The following is a 27,836-nucleotide window of genomic DNA, read 5'->3' on the forward strand; positions in this document are numbered from 1 at the left end:
TTTCTATTCTCTTTCTTATAAAATCATACTATAAGTAAAAAGGGCAATACTCACTATTATTCTGATGCTTTGTAAATATTTTCCTTAGACCTACAGGTTCAACAGTTGTATTATAGCTCTCCGAAGTTATCCCACCGGCATCTTGACACTGCATAAAATGGATCTCCAACTTTCCAGCTTTCTTGTGTTGGCCTCTTAAAACTAAACCAAGAGAATCATTCTGCTTTATTTACCTACTAGAATTCAGCAATTTTGTTGCTGAATTTATTTTATGTAATTTTATTTGAATGCTGGCTGCATGTAACAGATAACTTCCAATACTCTTTTTTCTTAACACAGTATTAGTTTATTTTCTTTGTTCATATCAAGCTTAGATCTTGTGTCTACTCCCAAAATCCAGGCACTTCAGTGTTCCTCTCATTCCGGTGGCTCAGTGGGTAAAAGAGAGACCACATGAGTAACAATATACAATACGGTCTTCACATCCCACCAACTAGCAACCCACATAGAAACTGGAAAAGATAATTTAGCTTTGTATGCACAGAAAGTGAATAACATGGAGGTCAGAGAGCTAGTGTGCTAGATTTCAGGGCTATACTGTCAAGAAAAACTCTAGATTATATCTCAGAAATAAATACAGAAAAGACATCATAATGACCACTGGGCAGAGATATTGCAGCCTGAAGCCAAGAAACTGCTTCACATTATTATTAAACAGCTATCTCTGTGTCTCTAGAAAGCAGATGCAGCAGTAGCCACCTTATCCTGACTTGATGCTTTGCAGTCAGTATCATTATGCCAGCCTCCCAACCGGCAATGCAATGTCAAGAAACATACCTCTGTTTGGTAAGTGTTAGTCAGATGCCACGCCCTAGTCCTAGGAAACATTAGGAAAGTAAGTTATGGCATTGTCCAGTTTCAGTGAAAATCACCAGGTTCTTCTTCAAAAGAAAAGACACCCAATGAACATGAGAAGAAGTTCCAGACAATGATTCACCTCTCTCATGCAGCAATAGAGGACAAACACTGGCCCAGCCACCGTGATGACATAGTTTACTTGACTGTTAAAATTGTTATATGCATCTCAGAATTGTTCTCTATTTTAGGTTAGACACGAAAGTTTCTTAAAGTTTAGACAGAAAGTAAAGCATCTTAAAGAAAGCTAATTATTGAGAACTGGAAGCCCATGTTATTTTAAAAAAAAATGTGAGTCAGAAATGAAAAGTGTTCTGGCTGAACAAAATCACCTCCAAAGTTTTACACATCTGATTTATGGAACGGCAAATGAAACCATTTTCACTGCATGTTGAGGCTCATTTAATAACTTCAGAATGGTATCCTTTAAACAATTCTTCAAGAAGTTTTTGGTAGCAATCTGGTAACAAAATTCTTAGTAGTGCTTGAGAACTGAGCAAATAGGACAAGTATTATTCCACCATTGAACTCAAGATGCTTTGTGTGAAGGCATTCACCTGCCAATCATCCTGCAATGCTGTGTTGCTCAAGATAGAGCTTCATGAACCTGACTGTGTCCAGTAAAGTTTTCTTTTAATTTTAAACAGAAATAATCAGCAAAAACAGCTTCCCTTTAAGGACTCAAAATGAAGAAGCTAATGGGAAAAAGATATGCCTTAGAAAGTAAAATGGAAATTATTATCCCCATTAGTAGAAATACAGACATAAACATTGATCCCAGTATTCACTCAATACAAAGCTTTCTCAAATCAAAGTACATGATGAATTAATTTGTAGCATGGATAGGAAAATTCCCTACAACTGAGAATAACAAAGTTAATTTTGATGTGGCAGTAAGCATTGTCTATTACTATTGCTGCTCTTGCTAATTTCTGGGAGACAATATAAAACAGTGGTTAAGAACATGAGCTCTTCTTCATTCTCCCAGTCTCTCATCTGAAGACTTCAATGATCTCTACTAAGCCTCGGCACATGTTTGTTTCTCCATCTGAAATTAAGTGAGATAATATAAATAGTGCCTGTCTTGTGGCATTTTATCCTTGATAGTATTTGGCAAATGCCTACTATATGTTTGTGATGAGTGTAAATGATAGGGATAGCACAGTGATTAGAGAATGTGAAAAGATCTCCAATCTGGAAATATACATCCTCATGGTTTCCCAGAAGTAGCAAAATAGCATATCTCAAGCATTTATGAAGAGCCTTTGGCATAAAGTGTGACTCCTCTTTTCTTAAAATGTTCTATACAGTTCATATGAATGGAATGTGATATAATAAAAAACATAAATTGATATAAAAAATCTTTTGAAGATTTTCACCCAACTCAATTATATCTCCTCTACTTGCCTTCTTTTATGGTGGTATTCACTCTGGTTTTATTATTGTTTTTTCAACTTCCCTTAATTAACAGAAGCCTAACAATCAAATACATCTAGAGAAAGTACAATTTGTTATATTCAAAGTATTCCTCTCCTTTTCTTGATAAAAACTTATAGTAAATAACACTAAACTCAGAATTTGCAGCTCAAGATAATACAATGTTTCAAAATTTTAGACTACTGTTGATTTACTAAAAAAATTCATATTTTTCAAAGTTACTCTTTTTAACCTATGAAACCTTTCTCTTTTACTCCTAATTGATGGAGATGAAGATAGAGGAACCCATCAAAGCCTTTTTTGGATGCAGAAGGTTGCTTCTATAAACTACTGGGATGCTTGAATTTAAATTCCATGGAAGTTTGGGAGAATTGCTCATTATGTCAAATTATTTCCCTTAAACACTAGCTCTGAGAGATGTTTAAGACATTATTTCTAAAGGATGTTTAGGCCTTTCAGAGCTTGTCTTTATTGTCTTTTCAGTTAGATACCATTCCCCTAACGCATTGTTCCAGAGACATGCTGTTCATTGTAGAAATGTAAAGTTGGAAATGAGTACAGGTCTTCCTTTTTGGCCTAGGGCAGTTAGAAACACATCAGTATCCAAATGATGTAAGAATTTGGGAGCATTTCACAACACTCCAGAGCAGATTCTATGTACTACCCATCTCCACCTGGGACCTCCCACGAGATAGAGATAATTGGGCCATTAATTCTGCCTTGATAAAGGTAGTTTCTAGAGCACTAATTATATTCTCAAAAATTAGCCAGATTTGGGAAATCTTATGTGATGAATCTTTAAATGATCACTTTGAGAGATATTTTATTGTTTATACAAATGTGAAGAGTTAGTAATTATAAGAGCAGGTCTATGCAGATAGATATTAAACACATTTCAAAATTATATTAGAGTTAATTACAAATTTCTTTGGGCTCTAAAGAAGGATTATCCTATGGATAAAAAGTTCATTTTTTCAATTTAAAAAATATAGAATTAAAATTTTGTTGGTTTTGCTGGGTGCCAATGGCTTGCATCTATAATCCTAACTACTCAAGAGGATAACATCTGAGTATAGTGGCTTAAAGACAGCCTGAGCAGGAAAATCCCTGAGACTATTATCTTTAATTAACCACCAAAAAGCCAGACTGAAGGTATGGCTCAAGGGTAAAGTGTCAGCCTCGAGCAAACAAAGCTAAGGGACAGCATCTAGATCTTGAGTTCCAGTCCCAGTATTAATGTATGTACACACCAACACTTGTGTGTGCATGCACTCACAAACACACATGCACACACATACACACACACAGACACAAGGTTGGTTTGTATTATAGGTATAGAGAGAGATCATATTAAATATATTCTGATTCCCCTTATGTATAATGGATCAATCTATACACATATGATTCTTTCCATCTGCTTTTGCAGTTGAAGGGGATAGTGTTTTTATAAACCACCTATTTTCAGTAGAAAAGAGAAATGAAGTTAAAGTGTTTTATAGAAGAAATTTTCCAGTGTTATTGTCAGTACCACCTGGAACGTCAGACACTTTACTATAAGTATTCCTTAGTAATCTCATTCATGTCAATGTAGTCTCTTTAGCAACAAAGAATATCTTATGGTAGTGAAAATGGAGAAATTGTTATGGGGGAAAACAGTTTAGCTAAGACTTTGGAAAAAAAAAAACTTCAGGTTCTTCAGTGCTTAAGCTTTCTTACATAGCTACTCAAAATTTTGATATAATTTTCCTCAGTTACCCAATTCCTTGTCTTTTCTACTTCAAAGTCTCCCAGTTATTTAACCAAAGAGAAAACATCCCAGTAAAACATGACCTTATTTATTTCTCCTAAGACTTAAGTATTGAATCCCAAATTAGGCTTTCTTTCTATCACTTTGATCATCTCGCACTCATAATGAAAACTCCTAAAACACCTTTTAGTTGTCCCATACCAAGCACTTCATCTCTGTGTTCACAGTTCCATTCAGATTTCCCAGGATGCTCCCTAATTATCCCTCACTCCCACACCCAGCCATTGCTCTCCACCCAGACAGGGAGCAAGTCAGTCTTTCATCAGTGCATTCCCAGGCCCAGAGCTATGCGTGGAATGCCCCCTCCCTGTCTTGTTGTGCTGCCTCCCTTCTCTCATTTATGGAGCTTATCAGATCACACCTTCTCAACCTTCCTAATAACAGGAAATGTAGAGTTTTCTGACCCACCTCGGGTTTTTAGAAGTTAGTAAATCTTTCCTGTAAATGCCAGTTTTTGTGGTTTCATTGCCCTGTTCTTCACATATGATTTTGATTGGAATGTCCTTTCTGCAGGGTGCTCCATTATTGATGGCTAGTTCCAAAAGATTTTTGGTCATCTTGCTGTGCTCTTGTTTGCCTTCTTGGAACCAGAACCACGAGATTCACAGAGTTATAAGAACAAGAAGCAGTAGTTCTCCAGTATCCCTCAGGGTACCAGTAATTGCTCTAAGGTATATTATCAGAGAAGCTATATTTTGAGGGATCGAATCTTGGAGTCTTTATTAGAACACTAGCAGTCTGCAGGCAGCCTGTTGTAACAAAAGCCTGCTACCTACAAATACACTTAATAGCTAAGAAACAGGCTAGAGAGGAAAGAAAGAACAAAAACAATACCAATAAACCAATTCACCTCTGATGGAGAGCTGAACTGGGATGCCATGGTGACTGGAGATGAGCCAAGAGACAGGACACAGGATGCCAACACAGAGACATGGCATAGTGTAATGGTGGGCAGAGGGGCAGGGGACTAGGAATACCTAGTCCCAGGCACTAGACGGACAGGTCCAGCAATTTATCAGCCAAGTGCCTGCCCCTGCCTCCAAGGATTGGGGCAGGCCATCCTCCAGCTTGAAGACAAGGTGCCAGACCCTACCATCTACCATGTGGCCAATCATGTGGCCAATATGGTGCTGGCTAGACCTGACCCACCTCATAATCAGAGGGTGAAAAGCAAAATAACTTTTTCAAGTTGTTCTCATCTGGCAGGAAACTAGTGACATGGGCCTGTAATCCTAGCTACTCAAGAGCTGAGATCAGAGGATTCTGGTTCCAAGCCAACCGGGGTAGAAAAGTCCAGTAGACTCTTATCTCCAACTCACTACAAAAAGTCAGAAATGGAGCTGTGGTTCAAGTGGAAGAGCCTCAGTCTTGAGCATCAAAGCTATGGGACAGCACGTAGGTCCAGAGTTCAAGCTCCAGTATCAGCAGACCACACAAAAATTTAAAAGATGTTCACATTTTAGAATCTATGAATATGATGTGACATGATACCTCTAATAGATTAAAGTCTATTCTACAAGGAGCCCAAGTGGCAGAGTCATTTCTACCAATGTCTTGGACTTGTACAGAGTCCTTTGTACTATGCCCTCTCTGGCAAAGCTGAAAGGCTTTCCTTAATGGAAGTATTAAAGGACAGTGGTCACAGAGAGATGCTCCAGGACCCCTAGAGGGTGCATGAAACCACAACCTAAACCTTCTTCCTAACATCCTAACCCTGCTCCTTAAAATATTTGTATCTCTGTCAGAAACAAGAACAATAGGAGAACTTGCAGGTCCTCACATCTCAAAGGAGATGGGAGATGGAGATAAAGCCCTTATGTCCTGATATTCCTATAATGTAACATCTCAAAGGAGGTGATGGGAAAGGACCCTGCTGCTCTAGTTTTTTGTTTACTTCCTTGTTCTAATGGCTGACTCTGGCCCTCTTAACTTTTCTTATAGTTAGGTTCTTGTTACCTTGTATATCTATCCTCCCTCAGGACCTTTCAGAGGTTGACTGGACTATGAGGTCTCTATCCTCATGAAAGGATGAATTATACATAGATTAATGGATTGAGTAGCTTGTTTACAAAAGCTCTGTTTTAGCAGGCCATGGATGTCCTTACCATGCACTAGTCAGCCTTTCATCTCTGTGACAAAATAGCTGATTGAAAAAACTTCAGTAGGGGAAATACTTACTTTGGTTCATAGTTTCAGAGGTTTAAGTCCATTTGGGGTTGGTTCCACTGCCTATGAGGAAGCAGAATATCTGAGCAACAAGTGCCTATGGTGGAGGCAGCTATTCACCTCATGGCATCTAAGAGGAGGAAGGCAAGGAGATGACTAAAAGATGATTTAACCCATGTGAGATACCAGCATGAAACTCCTTTGACCAATTAACAAGAATGAGTAGTAGGAAGTTAAAACATGTCTTGTCTAGGGTATGAGTACTAATGGGAAGAGAGAGAAGGGAGAGGGAAAAAGAGAGCACCTAGAATCAAAATGCCATCTGTACATAAATGAAAATGGAACAAGGAAGTTTGATGAGACAAATTGGGAAAAGGGAAGGGGAGAGAAGAATGATGAAGTGACACATTGTAATCAAGATATACTTGTATATATGAATGAACATATTAAAACAAAACTCCAGTGCTGGGAAGGTGGCTCGGTGGTAGAGCGCTTGCCTTGCATGCCTGAGGCCCTGGGTTTGATTCCTCAGCACCACATAAGCAAAAAGAAAAAAAAGCAGGAAGTGGCGCTGTGGCTCAAGTGGTAGAGCGCTAGCCTTGAGCTGAAGAGCTGAGGGACAGCACCCAGGCCCAGAGTTCAGGCCCCACGACCGGACCCCCCCAAAACAAACAAACAAACAAACAAACAAAAAACTCCATTATCCAACTAATGAATTGATAGTACATAGAAAAGATTTCAACAGAAAAGAGGTAGTAAAATGAAACTAAGAAATTTAAAGAAAACTTGATACATAGAAATCGATATTCTTTACTGAAGTAAGGGACAAGCTTAAATCACTAAGGAAAGAATTATGTAATAAACTAGCCTTATTCACTGATTTATTTCATGTGATTTTTTTATCCAAGAGTTATTATTTATTATTATTAATTATTACTTTAACATTGTCAAATCAAAAATAAATAAAAGTAATTTCAAAAACAAACATTTTATTTTTTTTCAAAACTAAACATTTTAAATCCCTGCACATGTTACACAGCTCAGCTGATGTGGAGAAGCTCTCAATCAGCCCTGCAATGTCCTCATTAAATTATGTAAATTATTGTGTGATCTACTGAGCATTTTCCTTCCCTTAATTTGGGAAATATGTAGTATACTTTCCCCAAAACAGTGTACAAAAAGCAAGTGCTTTTTGTGCTTTGAGCTGGTTGTGATTTGAGACTTGTTGAAAGACAGCATGTCTTTTAGAGGAAGTTGGACAACAATATGAGAAAAAAGATCTAGTATCTGCAGTATTACATCTAAAGATCATGAAATAAGATATAGATTTTGGTGCTCAGTATTGGCTGTGTACAACAGTGATTTTTTTTGAAATCATGTGGTATTGGTGCTCAGACCTACAGCACATGTACAGGTAAATGCACAGGTAAATTTGAGTAATTTTATAGTACTGAATTTTATGTAATCTCCTTGGATTCACATATCCATAGATAATAAGAATCTATGACACCTCAGTTTTTTAGGGTTGTTGATATAAGGAGACCCAAAAAGGAAAGAAAGATGGGAGAGTTTATGAAGGACACTACCTAAAAGACAGACTTAAAGACCTTTTTTCCAGTGCAGAGTAATATCACAGGGAGAAAGGCAGAGGAGTAATAAGTTAGGCCTATCCTCTCATTAGTATTCTCCAGAAATCCATTGGGAAAACCTAGACCAAAGTAAGGCCTTTCCTATCAGTCCATAAAGATCAGCTTCCCAGGACATGGAGAAGGATGGGGAAAGGTGGAGAGAGGCCCTGGAAGGACAAAAGGAAGATAAAGTCCAGATATATTTGTTTTGAAATAGCTCTTAGCTGGCTATCTCTTTAGATGGCTCCAAGTCCAGTTGACTATGTATATGTGTCATTCATTTACTCATTCTAGAAATATTATTTGAATGTTGACTATTTTTTATGACTGAATTCTGGTTGTTGGTGAGAAAGAACTGAGTAGAGCAGATAAAATCTCTTCCTTCAGACATTTCATGCTGTACTGGGGCTGCCACCACTGGTCTGGGTAAGTGTGTGCCTATCATTCCCCTCTATCACTGTCTATCTTTAGGCCACCATCTTCCACATGAATCACTGTCACCGGTGACTCTTTCATCATCACACTGTCCTAGTGCTCAGGTCAGCTCTGGCTCTAGATAAATCAAGAAACCCCTACTCTCTGTCAAGCTTCTCTAGAAAAATCTCCTAGCAACCACTTAATACCCAGGTTTGGAAAGTTCTAACTTTTTGAAGAATTTTCCCTTCCTTCAAAACATACGTTTGTCGTAGGTTTTGCAAGATAATGAGAGGTTCAAGTAACAGTTCCAACATTCTATCTCAATCTACCATTTCAGATCAGCTTTTTCTTCAGAGTGGGTTTTCTCCAAGTCCTAAATTATCCTTGTTCATTTCACTGGAGAAAATCAAATTGCACCAAGGAAAGATGAAGAGAGATCATCAAAATTCTTTGAGATAGCAGACACTGAGATACAGACACTTAAACCATACTCGATAATTTAAACCTTCTCTCGTAAAGCGTGAGGAGCTATAAATTAGAGTCAGAGAAATTAGCTATAAATTAGGGTATGAATTAGAGAAAAAGAGAGAGCAAGCTTTTATGGGAATTTACAAACACTTCAGTTCTGCTGTTTAGCTGTGCAAGAAACTGCTTTTGCGAAGTGTTGACACTGTAAATACTGTGACACAAAAATAAACAATCAATTACTATTGACTTAAGCTGCTAACACTATATTTCCTTTTAAGCCATCAATTTTGATGATGGTTAGGAGACTTCAGGTTTATCAAGAGAATATTTATCCTAGGCACTCCCAAGCAAAAAAAAAAAAAAAAGAATTAAGTTATGGAAGAAACAATGACTGATGAAATCCTTTAATAAGTGCTGGACTGGCATATAGCTCAGGAATTTATTGAGTCAATGGGATTTTTACTCAAGATTTAATCTGGAAGAAGACAAAATTCAAGAATCTAGTAGAGGATTTCATTGAGAAGAAATCCTTCAAATGAGCATAACCAAGCATCATTTTTAAGAAGCAAGCATTAGGTTTGAACAACAGGATGAACAATAGATTAAACGATAAAGCCTTTTAAATATTCTGAGGTTGGTTAGCATTAACTTACCAAGGCTTCTTACTACATTTCATTGTGTGAACATTTGATTTTAACCTAGAAGGCAGCATTGTATAAAGAGATTGTTCCTTCAAATTATGACCATGTAACATTTTCCTAATCTTAAAATTTACATAGTTTTTTCTTGTACTATTAAGTAGCTCTATAAAGAGGTTACAGTTCCATAAGTCAATTTATGAATCCCCTACATCTTGTTCAAAGTTACTCCTTCCATTTTTTAGTAAGTTTTTTATTGTGAAAATACTGTACAGAAGGTTACGGTTTCATGAGCAACCTAATGAGTACATTTCCTATCAAGCATTGTTGTCTCCTCCTTTGTTGTTTCCCTACAGTCCCTTCCCGGCCACCTCCACAACTACACTCACAAATTTTTTTCCAAGTCTTTCCATTTTGTAACAAATGGGGCAATGCCATTCTTTCTGATGGAGGCATAGAATTCCATTGTGTGTATATACCACATGTTCTTGATCCATTCATCTACTGAGGGGCATCTGGGTTGGTTCCATATTTTATCTATATATCTATATATCTATATATATATATAATATATAATATATATATAATATATATATCTATATATCTATAATGCTGCAAAAAAATAGCCACCTAATATTCGATAAGGGAGCTAAAAAATAGAATGAAAACTCTTTCCATTCTTCTCCCCATATTCTCCTCTCATCCCTACTCTCAAGTTCCATAATTCAGTTTATATATAATGTACATTCAATATAAGGACTGCATTTGCTGAAAATACTTTTCTTGTAAAATTAGTAACCATGTCTTATAATCCACCCAAATCATGGGATTTTCCTTCCATTCTAAATATCTTTGACACACTTTTGCATTGACTATTCCCTCAAAACATAGTGTCTATATATTATATCCACTTTACCAACACTAGCAATTAAAACTTAATTAAAGTGACTTGTGATTGACAACTGGTTTGGATATATCTCCAGGAAGGCTCATACCTTAGAGCCTTTCTTTCCTGCTGCAACCAGTACTTGCAGTTTGGCTTTGGGGCAAGTGATTGGTAATAAGGGCTCTATTTTCATTAATGAATTACTCATCAAAAATTTGAATGGATTATTGGGATACAGTAGAACAATGGAAGATAGGGCCTAATGGAAGAAGTAGCTCATGGGTCATGTCTCTGAACCCTCCCCCCCTCTCCCCCCCATCTCTTTCTTATGTCATGTGTTCTGCTTGCCACATACAAACCATAGAATGAAACATTAGAAGCCATGAGATAAAATAAATCCTTCCTTCTTAAGTTGTTTCTCTCAAATATTTGCAATAGTGATGAAAATCTGAGGAACACAAGTAGTGTCCCCAAATCATCCAGTTGCCTACTTTATAATGAAAACCTAAAACGACATAGACTCTCCCTGTCTCCATCAGGCTGTTATCTTGTCTGTTCTGATGTCCTTAGTGAGTGCTATAATTGGTACTTTTTTCTGGCATCTTTTTAAATTTTTATATTAATTTTCCAAAATGGTCAAGACAGAATTTTAAATGCTGTCTGTATTTTTTAGGATTTTGTTTTTATATGTTTTTATTGTAAAAATACTGTACAGAGGGGTTACAGTTACATGAGTAAGGTAATGAGTACATTTCCTATCAAGCATTGTTACCTCCTCTTTTGTTTTTCCCCTACCATCCCTTCCCTTCCACCTCCACAACTACACTTCTCCCCCCACCAGCCTAAAGTTCATTTTTCAACAAAGTGTTTTTTATAGCTCATTGTTACAATGGGTCAACTTGTATCCCTATTTAAGCATTTTGTTTTTTCTCTTCACCTCACCAAATTAGAAAAATGTATGTACAAGATGCAGGGCATCAAATACAGTGAAAACAGGGGTTATACCATGGGGGAAGAACATACAAATAAACAGAAAAATCACATGGTACATTATAAATACATTAGAAACAATAGCAAGAAAGCAAAACCACTTGTGTCCCTATCTTGGGGTTCATTTCGCTTAACATCATCTTATATGGTCATTTGTAAATAGCTTTTGACCTTTTCTGCTTGTTAGTTTTCAGACTTAGTTTAACAGATATTAAGTCCTTAATAATATTGGTGTATAGATATTAGTTAAGGGTTTTAGAGACTTTTTATTTCTCTTAATAATATGGAGCTAACATTAATGTCTAAAGTCACTAGTTTTATCTCTTTCAATTTTGGTAATGCCCACAGTCCATTAACAAAGACTCTAAGATTAGAATGTTTTTCTAATAAGATAGCAATGAAATTAGAGCTTTTTTTTTCTCCTGAAATGACAGCCAGTACCATTTCCAAAGAATTTAACCTATAAATGTGACAAGCTTTTTCATTGAAATGAGAAGTTAATAAAAAATAATTGATCATCATTTTTTATTTTTCAAAGGCTTTTCATGGACATTTTGATCAGCATATTCATTAAGAACATTGAAAGTTTTTGGTAATTGAGACTCTATCAAAGAAGCTAGAGAAGACTTTAAAATTGGATTTAATTTACTGAAAAATCAAGTACAAAATTGTTCCTAAACTCTTCTCTGCATTCCCCCCTTTCCTTTTTCTCCCTTTTTGAAAATTTTATTTTTTTCTACCCAGTGGCTCATAATAACAGCTTTGTCTAGCCTCTGAATTCTTCCTTGTCATTTAATGTCAGCTGGAGTCTTGAGGAGTCCTGGCTTCAAGACTAGCTTTGAACTTCTTCAGACTGCAGGTCCTTAATTGTTCAGTAAAATAGCTGAAGATCAGATAATGTTGCTTACCCCCTCCCTGTGAATGGCCTTGCTGCCTGGCCTGAAAACTGTTCTTTATTTTCTTCCCCCTTCCTCTTAGCCATTACATGTCAGCTGGAGAGGGTTCAACAATATTATTTTGTTGAACTCAGTGTTCCCTTGGTGGCCACTAAAGGAGTTAGGGAGCATTTAATTCAAAATTTATTTGCACTTTGCCCTTTTAAGCAGTTGTGTTCTAGTGGGGATATATACATGAGTTGTCCCTGATAGTATTATAAGATAATATGAATTGTCCCTCATATATGTGTGTGTGTGTGTGTGTGTGTGTGTGTGTGTGTGTGTGTGTGTGTATTTCCCCACTAGAATACAACTGCTGAAATCCCTGATTTCTCTCTCAGTACTTCTGATGAATGGCTAATCTAGCTATATAAAAGTGGTGCTGTGGCTCAAGTGGTAGAACGCTAGCCTTGAGCTGAAGAGCTGAGGGACAGCACCCAGGCCCAGAATTCAGGCCCCACGAACGAAAAAAAAAAATTCTATCTATATATAAAAGAAGAAGTATTGCATACTTAGCTGTAAATTAATATATAGGTATAGTTTACTCAAAGAATACATTATTTCTTTTTCCAAAATTGTTCATGGTGATATAAAGGATACCATGAGTCCAAGCTACTGAAACAGAGATAAGAAGTGTGTGTGAGTGTGTGTATTTTCACCAATACACACAGACACACCATAGGAAAAATACAAATAAACAGTGCACATTACAGAAGAAAGTACATAATTATCATATCCATATGTAATTACTACATTTAAAGCATTATAATATGTTCACCTGTGATCATATAGATATTAACATGAATCTAAGGTATGGTCAAAAAAATAGAAGTTAAGAAAACATAAAGAAGAAAAACATAAAAACTGGTGTTCAGATACTAAGGAAATCGAAATACTTGTTCTACCTAAAGTAGATTTTGGTATTTATCTTAGAGTTGGTTTTCTGGACAAAATAGTTCATAAGACCTTGTCAGGGTAAAGCAAAAGGATAGACCCACAGAGCTGCTCGCTCTTTGCCCCAGCCCTCCTTCATCCACTCACGTTTAATTTCCTTAATGGCTCTACTTTCATAAAAAGTGAAAGGGCTTTGTAAAGATAAGGGTACATTAGAGCCATTAACACCATTAGGGCAAGTGTCTTAAAGAAAGCCATTTAATTTCAAGTCTTTTAGGCTTTTCTTTTCTTTTTTTCCCTTTCATTTAGCTCCTAGGACTACAGCCAGGTGGAGCACATTTCAAAGCACCTTAATGTCATCTATATTTTACTTATGGGATATCATGACCACAGATAAACTTTGGGAAGGACAGAGCATTTAGTTAAATCATGCTGTGGGTCACGTGACATGAACTACACACAGACAGTTCCCAGCTGTGAAAACAGGTCCATTTATAGCTCTGCACTGTGGCTGGCTGTCTTTACATGGTCTCCAAAACCTCTGGGCCATGTGATCACCTCTAGGAGGACTTACACCTTTACATGTCTCTCTAAACACTGCATGGAACCTTAGTAATTTTGTAGTAGTGGTAGGAATCTTGTCACAGGATTTTCAATTAAAAAAATAAAAACAGTAAGTTAAATAGCTGTCATCTTTGTTTACTTCTACTTGTCAAAAAAAAAAACAGAAAAGATTTATTTGACCTCTAAAATCTCCATAAAATCTCATATTCATGAGGACTTGACAAGAATAATAAACAATTTTTTTAATGTTGGGAGACTGAGCCTTATGCAAGCTGGACAAGTGTTATCACTCATGTCATCATATTCTTTGCTTTTGATTGTTGTTTGCCTTTTGAGCCCTTTCCTGGACTCCTGAGTTACTTTCTGCTTTTGCTTCCCAAGTAACTGGAATTACAGGTGTGCACTATCACCACCATTTTGAAAACTCTAACAAAGAGAAAGGTAAATTGTAATCCCTAGTACCAGAAGAAAAGAGTAGCTTATATGATTTTGTACATCCTTGGATAAATGAGAGCTTGTCCAACTTCATTTTAACCCCAGTACCTGCACAGGATCTTTTGTTGTTTGGTAAGATCACTCTCTTTATGTATTTACATATTAGTATTATGCAATTATAGAGTTTAAACCCAGCACCTCACATTTACTGGGCAGGTACTCTGTCACTTGAGCCAAATCCCAGTCCTTTTTCCCCTCCTTATTTTTGAGATAGCTTTTGCCTAGACTTTGAAGCTCTTGTTTATACTTTGCAAAGTAGTTAGATTGGTAGGCACTTGCCACAATACATAGTTTTTTCCTCTTCTGAGTTTGGGGTCTTGCAAACTCTGCTAGAGTTGACCTCAACCTGTGACATTCCCAAATCTCCATCTTCTGAGTAGCTAGAATTACATAGGTGTGCCGTCACACCTAGCTAGGTTAGGTGACTGTTATATTTTAAGTTTGTAATCTGTTATTCTTTAGGATGTATACATATATATTATATATAATGGTTAATAAGGTATTATTACTATAAGATAGTAATTATATTAAATTTCAAGATATAATATTGATAAAAACAAGTCTTACATATTAATATATGTATCTTGTTAAGCACTTATTAATAGTTCACAAGTTTTCCAGAGGTAACCAATAAAAAAATGATTCTGGTGTTTAGGACAAGTTTCCATTTATATCCTTGGCTTCTAAATATAACACCACTCCTCATATGTGTCCCCCCAAATATATCATTGCATGAATTAATGAAAACAAGATGAGGGTAACTTCAAATACACCTGCTGGCTTAGTTGTGAATCATTGCAGATACCAGTTTTTTCACTTGTAAGACAAGTCTAAGTCAGGAAGACAATCCCAACATATCTTGACACCATTGAGTCAAAGTAGGGCTCAATGTCAGTACTCCTGGGCCTCAAATCCACTTGTGCTGTTTACTTCCTATGAGAACTCAGGCAGATTAATTAATTTTCCCGATTTTTTACTCTATGATACTAATGGGAAGAAGAAGAATAGCTACACAATGAGCAATGGAATACTTACTAAAAATAGCAGTTAAATGACATGAAACTTAAAGATAAATTTAACAAAATTATGTGCAGGACTGCACATGAAGAATGCAAAGAAAATATTAAGCTTTAAGTAAAAAAAAGGAGATAAATCATCTTCATGGATGTGAATACTAAATATTAATAAGATGTTGACTCTCCCGAAATTAGTTTAACACAATTGAAATTGAAATAATTCAATCCAGATTTTTCTTAAAAAGTAGACAAGCTGATTCTCAAATTTATCTTTAAATAAAAAGACTTATAATGGCCAATGTATTATGACAGAAATGAGTGCACTAAATCTGAAGACTTACTACACAGTTACAGTAACCAGGACAGTAATATATTGCTAACAGAATAAACAGACTTGTGGCTATATGGTCAGCTGAATTTTCTCCAGGGAACAAGATAACTCAATAACAAAAGGATAGTCTTATCAAAAGTGCGTTTATGTAAGTAGATGATCATAAGGAAAAAAATTAAATTATCACTTTATACTTTGCATGTAAATTAATCTATAATTTATTATATACCAAACAGGAAAGATAAAACTATATATATCCTGTGGAGGAAAACGTGGAAGAATATTTGGTGAGCTTAGAGTAGGTAAAGATTACTTAGATAAGGGCTGGGAAGGTGGCTCAGTGGTAGAGCACTTGCCTTGCATGCCTGAGACCCTGGGTTCAATTCCCCAGCACCACATAAGCAAAAAGAAAAAAGCCGGAAGTGGCGCTGTGGCTCAAGTGGTAGAGTGCTAGCCTTGAGCTGAAGAGCTGAGGGACAGTGCCCAGGCCCAGAGTTCAGGCCCCACAACCGGACCCAAAAAAAAAAAAAAGATTACTTAGATAAAAGGCAAAAAGCATAGATAGTAAGAGGAAAATGATAAAATAGTCTTCATCAAAATTAAAACCTTCTGCTCTTGAAAGCAAATGACTAGGTTGTGTGTGTGTGTGTGTGTGTGTGTGTGTGTGTGTGTGTGTGTGTGTGTATCTGACATATGGCTTGTATCAAAAATATGTAAACGCAAACAACTCAATAAAAAGAAGCCCCAAAGATCTGAATAAATACTCACAAAAGGAAATATATGACTGGCCAACAAACATATAAAAATGGTCAGCATCATTAGTTATTAAGAAAATGCAAAGGAAACCCACCATAAGATACCACTCCACACTCCCTTGGATGGCTAACATTAAAGCAACCAACAATAGCAAATGCTGGTGATAATGTGGAACAAATGGAAATTTTATACATTTTGGTAGGAATTTAAAATGCTACAACTGCTCTTGAGAATAGCTTGGCAGTCTATTAAAAAGTTAAATATATTTTACCACATATCTCAGCATTTCCACTCTTGAGTGTTTGTTCTAAAAAAAAACAAAAAACAAAAAACATATGTCCATCAAAATCTTGTACACAAAGAACTCAGAGCAATTTTTCTTGCAATAGCCTATGACCATGGACTAGAGGGTAGACCACCTGGTCCTCTTTTTCTAATGTTTATATCCCAGCACAATGCCTTCCTTATCCTCTAGTATCTGTGCGACCAGCAACTTATTTGTAACCAACAGAACATAGCAAAGTGATGTGATTTCACTCCTGTGATTTTTGCTGTTATATAAGATTCCATCTTGATAGCAGACTCTCCACAGTAAGTGTTGCTCTCCCTTTCTGGCACTAAAAAAGCAAGCCACTGTGCCTACAGCCTCCAGGAAATGAATTCTGCCAACAACCTGAGTAAGTCTGGAAGAAGATTTCTCCTCCAGATGAGAGACCAGTCTTGGCTGACACCTTGATGCAGCCTTACAGAGCACCCAGCTAAGCAGCACTGGGTGAAAAACAAATGTGTGTCATCTTAAGCTAAGTTTGAAATAATGTGCCATGTGCCATATTGTTTCTAAAACCTGGAAACAACCTAAGTAGCCAGAAAATATATGGATATTGAATATATACCCATTAGCTAAACAAAATTAAATTAATAGATATATAAAACAACAAGATGACTTTCAAAGATACTATGATGAAGGAAACAAACAAGAAACTAGAGTATTTCATGATGATTCCATTTCTGTGATGTGCTTCAAAAAAGGGAACTCTTTTCTGTAGTTACATAAAGCAAATAATGAGCACATCTAACTATGATGATAAATTACACCTCGATAAATATGATAGTTTTAAAATCTTAAAGTTCACTATGTGTATACCTTTGCAAAATATTTAAGTTAGTTTAAAAAAACTGAGCAAATGTGGTCATTATATTCAATGTACATTGTATAAAGATTAAACAATGTAACTTGAGGGTAAAGATGGGAGGGGAAAACAATGGAAGGGGTGACATTGATCAAGATGTACTGTATTCAGAACGTGAGATGGAATTGTAAGGTCTTTGTACAATTATTTAAAAGTAAAATAAAAACTAAAATAACTTCATTAAAAGAGTAATACTTATTAAAAAAGAGTAATACTTGATGCTTGTATAATATGTAGATAAGCTCCAAAGAACATTTTAAATCACAACTCTAGTTCTTTTATTCCAATTACTTTCCGTTATTCAAGGGAGTTTTGATTTAACATGTCTATTTTTGTGTACAATGGATCTTGATCAAAGGCATACATCCATCATTCTCCTCCCACTCCCAACTATCCCATCCTATCCATTGCATCAACTTTCCTAGTTCCATTTTTCAGATCTGTACATGTTTATGAAGATATTTGCTGACCATTTCTCTTTGAAGTTGTCAGCCACCCATCTCCATTGAACCTCCTCATCCTCAGTCAAGACATGTTTCCTATCACCACAGAAACAACCAAGATTCAGAACAAATGTTTATGCTAATAAGTTTGAGAATCTGGAAGAAATGGACACTTTTCTAGCAAATATCAACATGCCAAAACTAAGCCAAGATGATTTAAACCAACTTAACAGACCCATATCAAGCATCAAAATAGAAACAGCAATAAGAGACCTCCCATCCAAGAAAAGACTAGGACCGAATGGATTTACAGCTGAATTCTACAAGGCCTTCAAAGCAGAACTCACACGAATACTCCTCCAATTCTTCAATGAAATTGAAAGAGAAAGTTCATTACCGAAGTCTTTCTATGAAGCCCTCATGACAAAACCAGGCAGGGACTCATCAAAGAAAAAGAACTATGGACCCATTTCTTTGATGGACATCGATGCAAAACTTCTCAACAAAATTCTGGCCAATTGACTTCAACAACACATCAAAAAAATCATACACCATGATCAAACAGGATTCGTTTTAGGGATGCAAAGCTGGTTCAATATATGCAAATCAATTAATTCATCACATCAACAAGAGCAAGGATAAGAACATGTGATTATCTCAATAGATGCAGAAAAAGCATTTGACAAGATCCAACACTCCTTTATGACGAAGGCTCTGGAAAAAGTAGGAATCCATGGATCATTACTCAGTATAATAAAGGCTGTGTATGATAAACCTACAGCCAGCATTATACTTAATAGTGAAAAGTTAAAGCCATTTCCTCTACACTCCGGAATGAGACAAGGATGTCTACTCTCTCCACTTCTCTTCAATTTAGTATTAGAATGCTTAGCTACAGCAATAAGACAAAAGGCTAATATAAAGGGGATCCAAATAGGAAAAGATGAAGTAAAACTCTCCCTCTTTGCAGATGACATGATCTTGTATTTAAAGAATCCCATGGACTCCACTCCCAAATTAGTCAAGCTGATTCCAAATTTTGGCAAAGTAGCACGGTATAAAATTAACCCTCAAAAATCAAGGGCTTTTCTGTATGTCACCAATGAGAAAAGCATGACTGAAATCAGGAAAGCAACTTCTTTTGTAATAGCCCCACAAAAAAATAAAATACGTAGGAGTTAACTAAAGTGAAGGACCTCTACGATGAAAACTTTAAAAACCTAAAAAAAGAAATTAAGGTAGAACTTTGGAAGTGGATAACCCTCCCATGCTCCTGGATAGAGAAGATTAACATCCTGAAAATGGCAATACTGCCAAAGGCAATCTACAAATTCAAGGCAACCCGAATAGCAAAAACAATCCTTAGCGGAAAGAACAGTGCTGGAGGAATATCAATGACAAATTTCAAACTCTACTATAAAGCCATAATAAAACAGCTTGGTACTGGTGCACGAACAGACCCGAAGACCAATGGAATAGAACTGAAAACCCAGAAATGAACCCACAGATCTATAGCCACCTAATCTTCTATGAGGGAGATAAAACAAAATAGAATGAAAAAAAGATAGCCTCTTCAGTAAATGGTGCTGGCAAAATTTATTAAACACCTATAGAAAACTAAAGCTAGATCCTTATCTATCACCCTGCACCAGAATCAACTCCAAATGGATCAAAGACCTTGAAGTCAAAGCAGACACCCTGAAAACATTTTAGGAAGGAATAGGAAAAACTCTAGGGCTCCTTGGCACAGGTCAAGATTTTCTTAATAAAGACCCAGAAACACAACAAATCAAAGGAATTGTATGAAATTGCAGAGCTTCTGCATGGCAAAGGACATGGCTAGCATGATCAATAGAAAGCCCACAGATTGGGAGAAGATCCTCACTAGCCATACAGTGGACAAAGGTCTCATATCTAAAATTTACCTGGAACTCAAAAAATTAATCGCCCAACAGCAAATCCTCAACGAAACAACTGCCCAATTAAAAAATGGGCTAAAGATTTAAAGAGAAACTTCTCTGAAGAGGAAATAAGAATGGCCAATAGACACATGAAGCAATGCTCATCTTCTCTAACCATAAAAGAAATGCAAATCAAAACAACAATGAGATTCCACCTCATCCCAGTTAGAATGGATATCATCAAGCAATTTAATAATAACAGATGCTGCAGGGGATGTGGCCAGAAGGGAACCCTACTGCATTGTGGGTGCGAGTGTAAACTTGTTTAACCACTTTGGAAAGCAGTATGGAGGTTCCTCAAAAGACTCCATATAGAGCTCCCCTATGTCCCAGCAATCCCACTTTTGGGCATTTACCCAACCGATCACAAACAAGGCTATACTAAAGCTGCCAGCACAACTATATTTATCACAGCATTATTTACCATAGCTAAGAAATGGAACAAACCCAGATGCTCCTCAGTAGATGAATGGATCAAGAAAACATGGTGTATAATATGGAATTCTATGCCTCCATCAGAAAGAATAACATTGCTCCATTTGTTAGGACATGGAAAGACTTGGAAAAAATTATATTAAGTGAAGTAAGCCAGGCCCAAAGAGACATAGATCCCATGGTTTCCCTTATTTTCAATAACTAGTGTAAGTTGAGGACAAGCAGCAAAGGTCCAAAGCTATGTACATATGACCATATAAGATGTTGTTAAGTGAAATGAACCCCAAGATAGGGAAACAAGTAGTTGTTTTTCTTTCTTGCTATTGTTTTTAGCGTATTTAATATGTACTATGTGATTTTTTTGTTTCTTTTGTATGTTCTTTCCCCCATGGTATAACCCCTGTTTTCACTGTATTTGATGTCAGTGCCCTGCATCTTGTATATACATTTTTCTAATTTGGGGAGGGGAAGGGAAATAACAAAATGCTGAGATAAGGATATAGGTTTACCCATTGTAACAATGAGATATACAAGACACTATGTTGAAAATGAACTTTACAACTTGGGGAAAGGTGGGGGGAGTTGGGTAAGTGGAGAGGAAAGGGATGGTAGGGGGAAAAAGTAAGAGGTAACAATGCTAGATAGGAAATGTACTGGTTACCTTACTCATATAACTATAACTCCTTTGTACACTATTTTTACAATAAAATTTTTAAAAAGACATGTTTCAGCATCCTGATATTCATTTTCTTAGATGTAATTGAATATCCTGGGTATTCCATTCCTTCCTCAATTTGATCATGTATACATGCATATGGCCCTGGATGTGTTTGATATCATTACTCTAGCTCAGGAAAGGCTCTTGGCAACTCAATAGTCATTTGGCTTTAGCTTTTATAGCTACAAACAAACCTCTCTTTAGACCTACCTTCCCATTCGTCTTCCTATTGCTTCATTTCACTTCTTCCACAGTACTTACTACTTTTGTAAAGTTACTTTCCTGTTCTTTGTCTACAAGTTAAAGGTGGTACTCCTTTCCCTATTAGAATATAAACTCCAAAACTATACTCTAGAACCTGAAACCGGGACTGTATGAACATTTGTTGATTGAGAGAATATTAAAAGTTTTTAATTTTAATCTGTGTAAAATGACAAATGAAGGAGAAAAATTAAAAAGCAATAATCACCTCTAAAGCCTCGCCTCTTCATCTCATCACCTTGGATGAATTTTGAAGTGATGTAATCATTCAAACCATTGCAGCTGTCAAATAATTATAATTCTTTAAGTTAATGGGAGAATGGTCAAAATCACTGAAAGGAACAAAAAGTAACTTCTCTGGAGAGATTCTTAAGACTACTATCTTTAATTAAATCAGATAAAAAATTAAATATTTAAACTCTATTCCTGTTGCCTTTTTCAGTATTACTTTATTGGTATTACTTACTCAATGTTTTTTTTTCCAACTGTAACAAATCTATATTTATTATCCCATCAACCAAGTTCATGTCAGCCTAAGGAAATGTTCTGAAATTGCAGAGTAAGCAACTGTAGATTGGTAAACAAACCTGGTTCATTCTCATAGTTGACCTAATTTCACTTTCCAAGAAAGGTTGTCAGTGTTGATTGCAATACAGAAAGCTCAAATAGAACCAGTCAACTTCTATTTAATCATCTTATAAAGCAGGATGACATCTGCTCTTTCTGACTGCCCAAATGGTTATTTCCAGTGCTTGCTGAGTGACCTGCAGGCTTTTTTGCTAAATGAATGGCTGCCAAAGGAAGAGCCAACACTCAAAATGGAGCCACAACAGGGAACATATTTAATGAAACACTTAGCTGGGTGGATCTTAAATCTTATAAGGTAAAATTTCAAATAACATCTTTCAATCTGTTCCCTAGTTTAAAATTTCTCATTCTACAGGATGCTGAGTATGTACTGTTTTGCATCCTTTTCCTGACTGAAACCTCATCCAACCTGCAAACTGAAACAGAAGGTGTCACTTGCATAAATACAGAACACATGACTTTGGTGTGGTAATGCAAAATAATCTGTTGGTAGAATATAAGTGATGAAGAATCTGAGATAGTTTTTCAACAGGTTCTCATAAAACTCATAGTTTACCAATGATGCCTAAAGAAAAGACTCATGTTGTATGATACTTCTCAACCCTTAGTCAAACATGTACAATTATGAGTACAAAGAGATTAATAAAAAGCAACTGAAACTCCTAAGTAGCAAGTAACAGACACCCCTGCTGCAGCAGACTTCTCATATGTTAGTAGTTTCTATCACTTCCCAAATCCATGCAATTCTAAAATCTCTTCTCCCAAGCTGCCATTTTCCTTCCCAGGCCATCATGCTTCTACGTCGGTACAAATCCTATCTCCTTTGCTATTCAGTAGAATGAATCTGGCAAACTCTTGTCCATCTTCCCTCACCTCTACCACTAAGAAACCTAAATCTCTGGCACTCATCTTAGTCTTCTGCTTCCACAAGCTCCAAGTTAGCTCCCAAAGGAACTCAAAATTCCTATCAACGGGCTAGGAAGGTGGCTCAGTGGTAGAGTGCTTGCCTTGCATGCATGAGGCCCTGGGTTCGATTCCTCGGTACCACATAAGCAGAAAAAGCCGGAAGTGGTGCTGTGGCTCAAGTGGTAGAGTGCTAGCCTTGAGCTGAAGAGCTGAGGGACAGCGCCCAGGCCCAGAGTTCAGGCCCCACGACCGACAAAAAAAAAAAAAAAATTCCTATCAACAATGGATCCAATTCCCTGGTCACAAAAATATCTTAGTCTTTCATTTTTTTTAAAACCATGTTTGCAAGCCCTTCTCATAGATGAAATTTTAGCCAGTATGTTAGTCTTTCTCATGATAACTTTCATCCTCTCCACCTTCTCATTCCTTAATTCATAGAACAAGAATATTCTCAAGACATATAGGAAAGCATTAATACCTCATAAATCAGTAAGAGAAGGTCAAACCATGAGGAAAAAAACCAGAAAACTTATTTGAACTGGCAGTTTAGAGTAAAGGACCTCAAAAGACCTCCAGTTACTTGATTCTTGCTGTTTCTTCAAATCCCTCATCCTCACCCCATAATTTACATCCTTTCCACTCTCTCACATCCTTGGGACTCTCCCCTCCATGTGTTCTGTGAGTCACCACATCTTGCATTAATCCATCTATCATTTCTCCCAGTTCACCACTTCCTACTGAAGGCTGATGGGGACAATAAAGAAACCTTGTAATTTGGTGTCTGTCTTACAAACTTAAGGCTTTTAACCTCAGATTGGGCCTTAAATCCCAAAGAAGCCATTCTGAGCTTTTATCACTATACTGATGATGTTTACTTTCAATCAATGGATTATATTTCATGTGGTTTCACAAAAGGAAATTGTAACTATCAGGTGGGAATTCCTTCCATTTCTTTATCACAAATCAGTATTTTAGTTACATTCAACACCACAAACAAAGCAAATTTTTTCTTTCACATGTCTGTCTTAGACCAACCCACCAGTATGGTTTTTTCTTCTTCCTTGTGCATTGCTATCCTTTTCTGTACATTTTAAAATATGCAGATATTTAGCTGGGTGCTGGTGGCTCACACCTGTAGTCCTAGCTACTCAGGAGACAGCTGAGGATAGTGGTTTGAAACCAGCCCAGGTAGAGCTGTCTGAGACTCTTGTTTCCAATTAACCCACAAGAAGCTGGAGGTAGAGATATGGCTCAAAAAAACTCTAAGTGCCCAAACATTGAATTCAAGCCTTAGTACCAACACAAAAAAAAATTAAATTAAATTAAATACTAAAAAATTAATTTATATGTACTTCAAATGTATTTGCATGGCTATCTTTGTCCATATTGTTGTGCAATTTCCTTTCCTTTTTTTACTATATCAGTATGGTATGAAGATTTTGCAGTTTCAATATTTTAGAGCTTCAGAGGTATTGAACAAAAACATCACATCTGATTCAGCATCTTTCTAGGGCCAGCTAAGGCCATGTTGAGTTGTTTCTATGTATGTTTACTCTAAACAGTGCAATCCTCAACATCCTTTTTCTTCCTGTGAATGCATGAATTGCTTCTCTTGAATAAATACCTAGAAGTGAAAATGCAAGGTACACCTAACAAATTATCATTAGAACTTTTTATTTGCCATTGCCAAGTTGTTTGCTAGAATTTATTTGATTGATCCACCATAATTAAGAATGAGAAAAATGGTTTGCCCGAGCCCTCGTCAACATTTGATGTTTTTTGTTAGCTTAAGAGGTGAAAATAATATTTGATTATTTTAATTTACATACTCTTGATTACAAGTGCTGATTACTAGTGCTCATTGAAGTACTAATTGGGCACTTATTTTTCTTCTCCTGTGAAAAGTCACTTTATATTCTTTGCCAATTTTTCTTTTGCATTATTCTTTTTCTTATTGAATTGTTAGAAATACAGAGAGGACCCACATACTTCAAGTATTTCAAATAAAGCTTTTTTTCCCACTTTGCCAACACTCTCTCACTCTGTCCAGTGACAGAATTTAGCTTTGTTATGGTGTTGTTGATAATACACAACTGTTCTCTTTTCCTTAAAAGTTCTATGTCTTATTGAAAGAAAAATTTCTCTTTTGCCATAAGGTAAGAAGCATATACCTTTATATTTTCCTCTAATTTTCTCTGTGTATATACCTGTACACATTCATATGTGTACATTTCATTCAACTTTCACTCTCACCTGAAATTTATTGTTCCAAATATTTATTGTATATATCTTAATATATTATTCTTATGAGATTCTTACCACACCACTATCTGAAGAATCTATTCATGCTTCAATGAGTATAGCATATTCTTTTTTTTTGAGTGTAGCATATTCTAATTCCCATTTGTATCAGACACTAATATTAAACTCTGTGTTGTTCCATTGATTTATTATTTTAATATTTTATTGCAGATTCTGAAGCCTTATATTTCTCAATTATCTTAGGTATTTTTCTCTTAGTTTCCAGCTAGAATTTAAAATTTCTTTATTCTTTACTTTAAAAGAAATTTTGTTGAATGGTTTTATTTGTAGTACATTGGACTTACATATAACCCTAGTAAGTGCTGAAGTATCTGGATTCTTTTATATTTATTTGTTTGTTTGTTTGTTTGTTTGTTTTGCTAATCCTGGACTTGAACTCGGGGCCTAGGCACTGTCCCTGAGCGTCTTTGTGCTCTACCATTTGAGATACATCAGTATTTCTGACTTTTTTGAGTTGTTTATTGGAGATAAGAGTCTCATTTTTCTGCCAGGTTGGCTTTGAACTGTGATCCTCAAATCTCAGCCTCCTCGGTAGCTAAGATCATAGGCATTAGCTGCCAGCTCCTGGCCTGGATAGTCTTTTGATTACTCAGTTTAATGCTTTGTATATCTTATTTCCTTCCCAGGATATTTTCAAGTCAGACTTATTTGTGAATAAATCTACTACTTCCTACAGTTTTAAAAAAGACATCTCTGTTTAAGTTTTTACAGGTGTTTAACCAGTTTTCCAGCACCATTTACTGAAGAGGCTGTCTTTCTTCCATTCTATTTTTTTAGCTCCCTTATTAAAGATTAGGTGGCTATAGGTCTGTGGGTTCATTTTTGGGTCTTCAGTTCTATTCCATTGGTACTCAGGTCTGTTCTTATACCAGTACCAAGTTATTTTGATTACTATGGCTGTGTAGTAAAGTTTGAAATTTGGTATTGATATTTCTCCAGCACTGTTCTTTCTGCTAAGGATTGCTTTTGCTATTTGAGGGTCTTTTATTGCTTCATATGAATTTTTGGGTTGCTTCTATTTCACTGAAGAATGAGTTTGGGATATTGATAGGTATCACAGTGAATTAGTAGTTTAGCTTTTGGCAGTATTGCCATTTTCACGATGTTCATCTGTCCTATCCAACATTATTTACCATAGCTAAGATAGGGAAACAACCCAAATGCTCCTCAGTAGATGAATAGATTAAGATATATATATATATATATATATATCACATTTTCTTGATAAATATATCATATATTATATGTATATATAATGGAATCTATGCTTCCAACAGAAAGAATGACACCACCCCATTTGTTAGGAAATGGAAAGACAGAAAAAATTATATTAAGTGAGGTAAGCCAGTCCCAAAGAAACATATGTCCCATGGTTTCCTTTATTTGCAATAACTAGTATATTTTTAGAATAATTTTACCAGACAAGCATAAAAGGTCAAAAACTATGCACATATGACCATATAAGATGATGCTAAGTGAAATGAACCCCAAGATAGGGACACAAGAGGTTTTTATCTTTGTAGCTGTTTTTTTGATGTACTATGTGATTTTTTTTTGTTTCTTTTGTGTGTTCTTTCCCCATGGTATAACCCCTGTTTCCACTTTATTTGATTCTGGTTCCCTGCATCTTGTATATACATTTTTCTAATTTGGGGAGGGGAAGGGAAATAACAAAACAGTGCAACAAGGAAACGGATTGACCTATTGTAACGAGATGTACAAGACACTATGTTGAAAATGAACTGTACAACTTGCAGGGGGTGGAGTGGGGAGGGAGAAGTTGGAGAGGTGGGGAGGGAAGGGATGGTAGGGGAAAACAAAGAGGGGGTAACAATGCTTGATAGGAGATGTACTCATTACCTTACTCATGTAACCGTAACCCCTCTGTACAGTATCTTTTATATATATTTAATATATATTATATATATATGAAGACATCTCTGGACATCTCAAGAAGATTCTCATGATTCCACAGTGTCTTATCTCTTCAGCTTGGCACAGTTACTACTCCACAGCCACTGCTCTTCCTTTGGGTGTGGACCACATGCCACAGTGACTTGCTGGGTGTGTTGCTGAGTCCAAGAGTTTGCCACACACCCCTGTGAGCAATTCTAGAAATGTAGTTCTATCTTGTAACTCCCTTGTTTGGAATCCTCTAGCAGTATCTCCTTACCTGCATGATTATGTCAGAAATATTTACAGAGCACATAAAATCTTCTGCATTCTAGCTGCTGTTGATCTTGTCTCTGTCTTTACCTCTAAGCTCTGCTCCTGAATATCAGGTACCTGGTAGCACATGTGGCCGCAACACAGTGCCTGATAAATAGAGAACAAATTATTTGTTGAAACTATGTCTTGTGAGTGTAATTATTCTTTTATAGTCTATTAGCATATACGATTCATGTGATCCAACTTCCCTGGATGGATCAGAATTATAATAATACCTCTTAATTTTAACATTTGATAAACAACATTTTCTTCTTGAAGCCTATCACTTTGATCTGTCTGAGAAATTTTCAAGAGTGTCAATATCTCTGAGTCCTACCAGGTTATTGGTTCTAGGGGAGGAATCTTGCTTTACCAAAGTCCCTTAGCAAAAAGAAGAAAGAATATCCATTGAGTGGTGTTGCCAGAATCCTGTCTGCAGTTCTCAGATCCTTCTCCTCCAC

At 36.2% G+C, this 27,836-nt stretch overlaps 1 long non-coding RNA gene across 1 annotated transcript; it reads right to left on the minus strand.

Moving 5' to 3' along the window:
* Positions 1 to 121: 121 nt before the first annotated feature.
* Positions 122 to 27,836, minus strand: LOC138806255 (uncharacterized). Its single transcript, XR_011365753.1, has 4 exons — positions 27,749 to 27,836; positions 27,341 to 27,483; positions 21,560 to 21,633; positions 122 to 201 (listed from the first exon to the last, which is right to left on the minus strand). It is a non-coding gene; the product is annotated as an uncharacterized lncRNA (long non-coding RNA).

This window comes from Dipodomys merriami, unplaced genomic scaffold, assembly GCF_024711535.1.
Source record: "Dipodomys merriami isolate MVZ:Mamm:240054 unplaced genomic scaffold, mDipMer1.0.p SCAF_4, whole genome shotgun sequence".
Lineage (NCBI taxonomy): Eukaryota > Metazoa > Chordata > Mammalia > Rodentia > Heteromyidae > Dipodomys > Dipodomys merriami.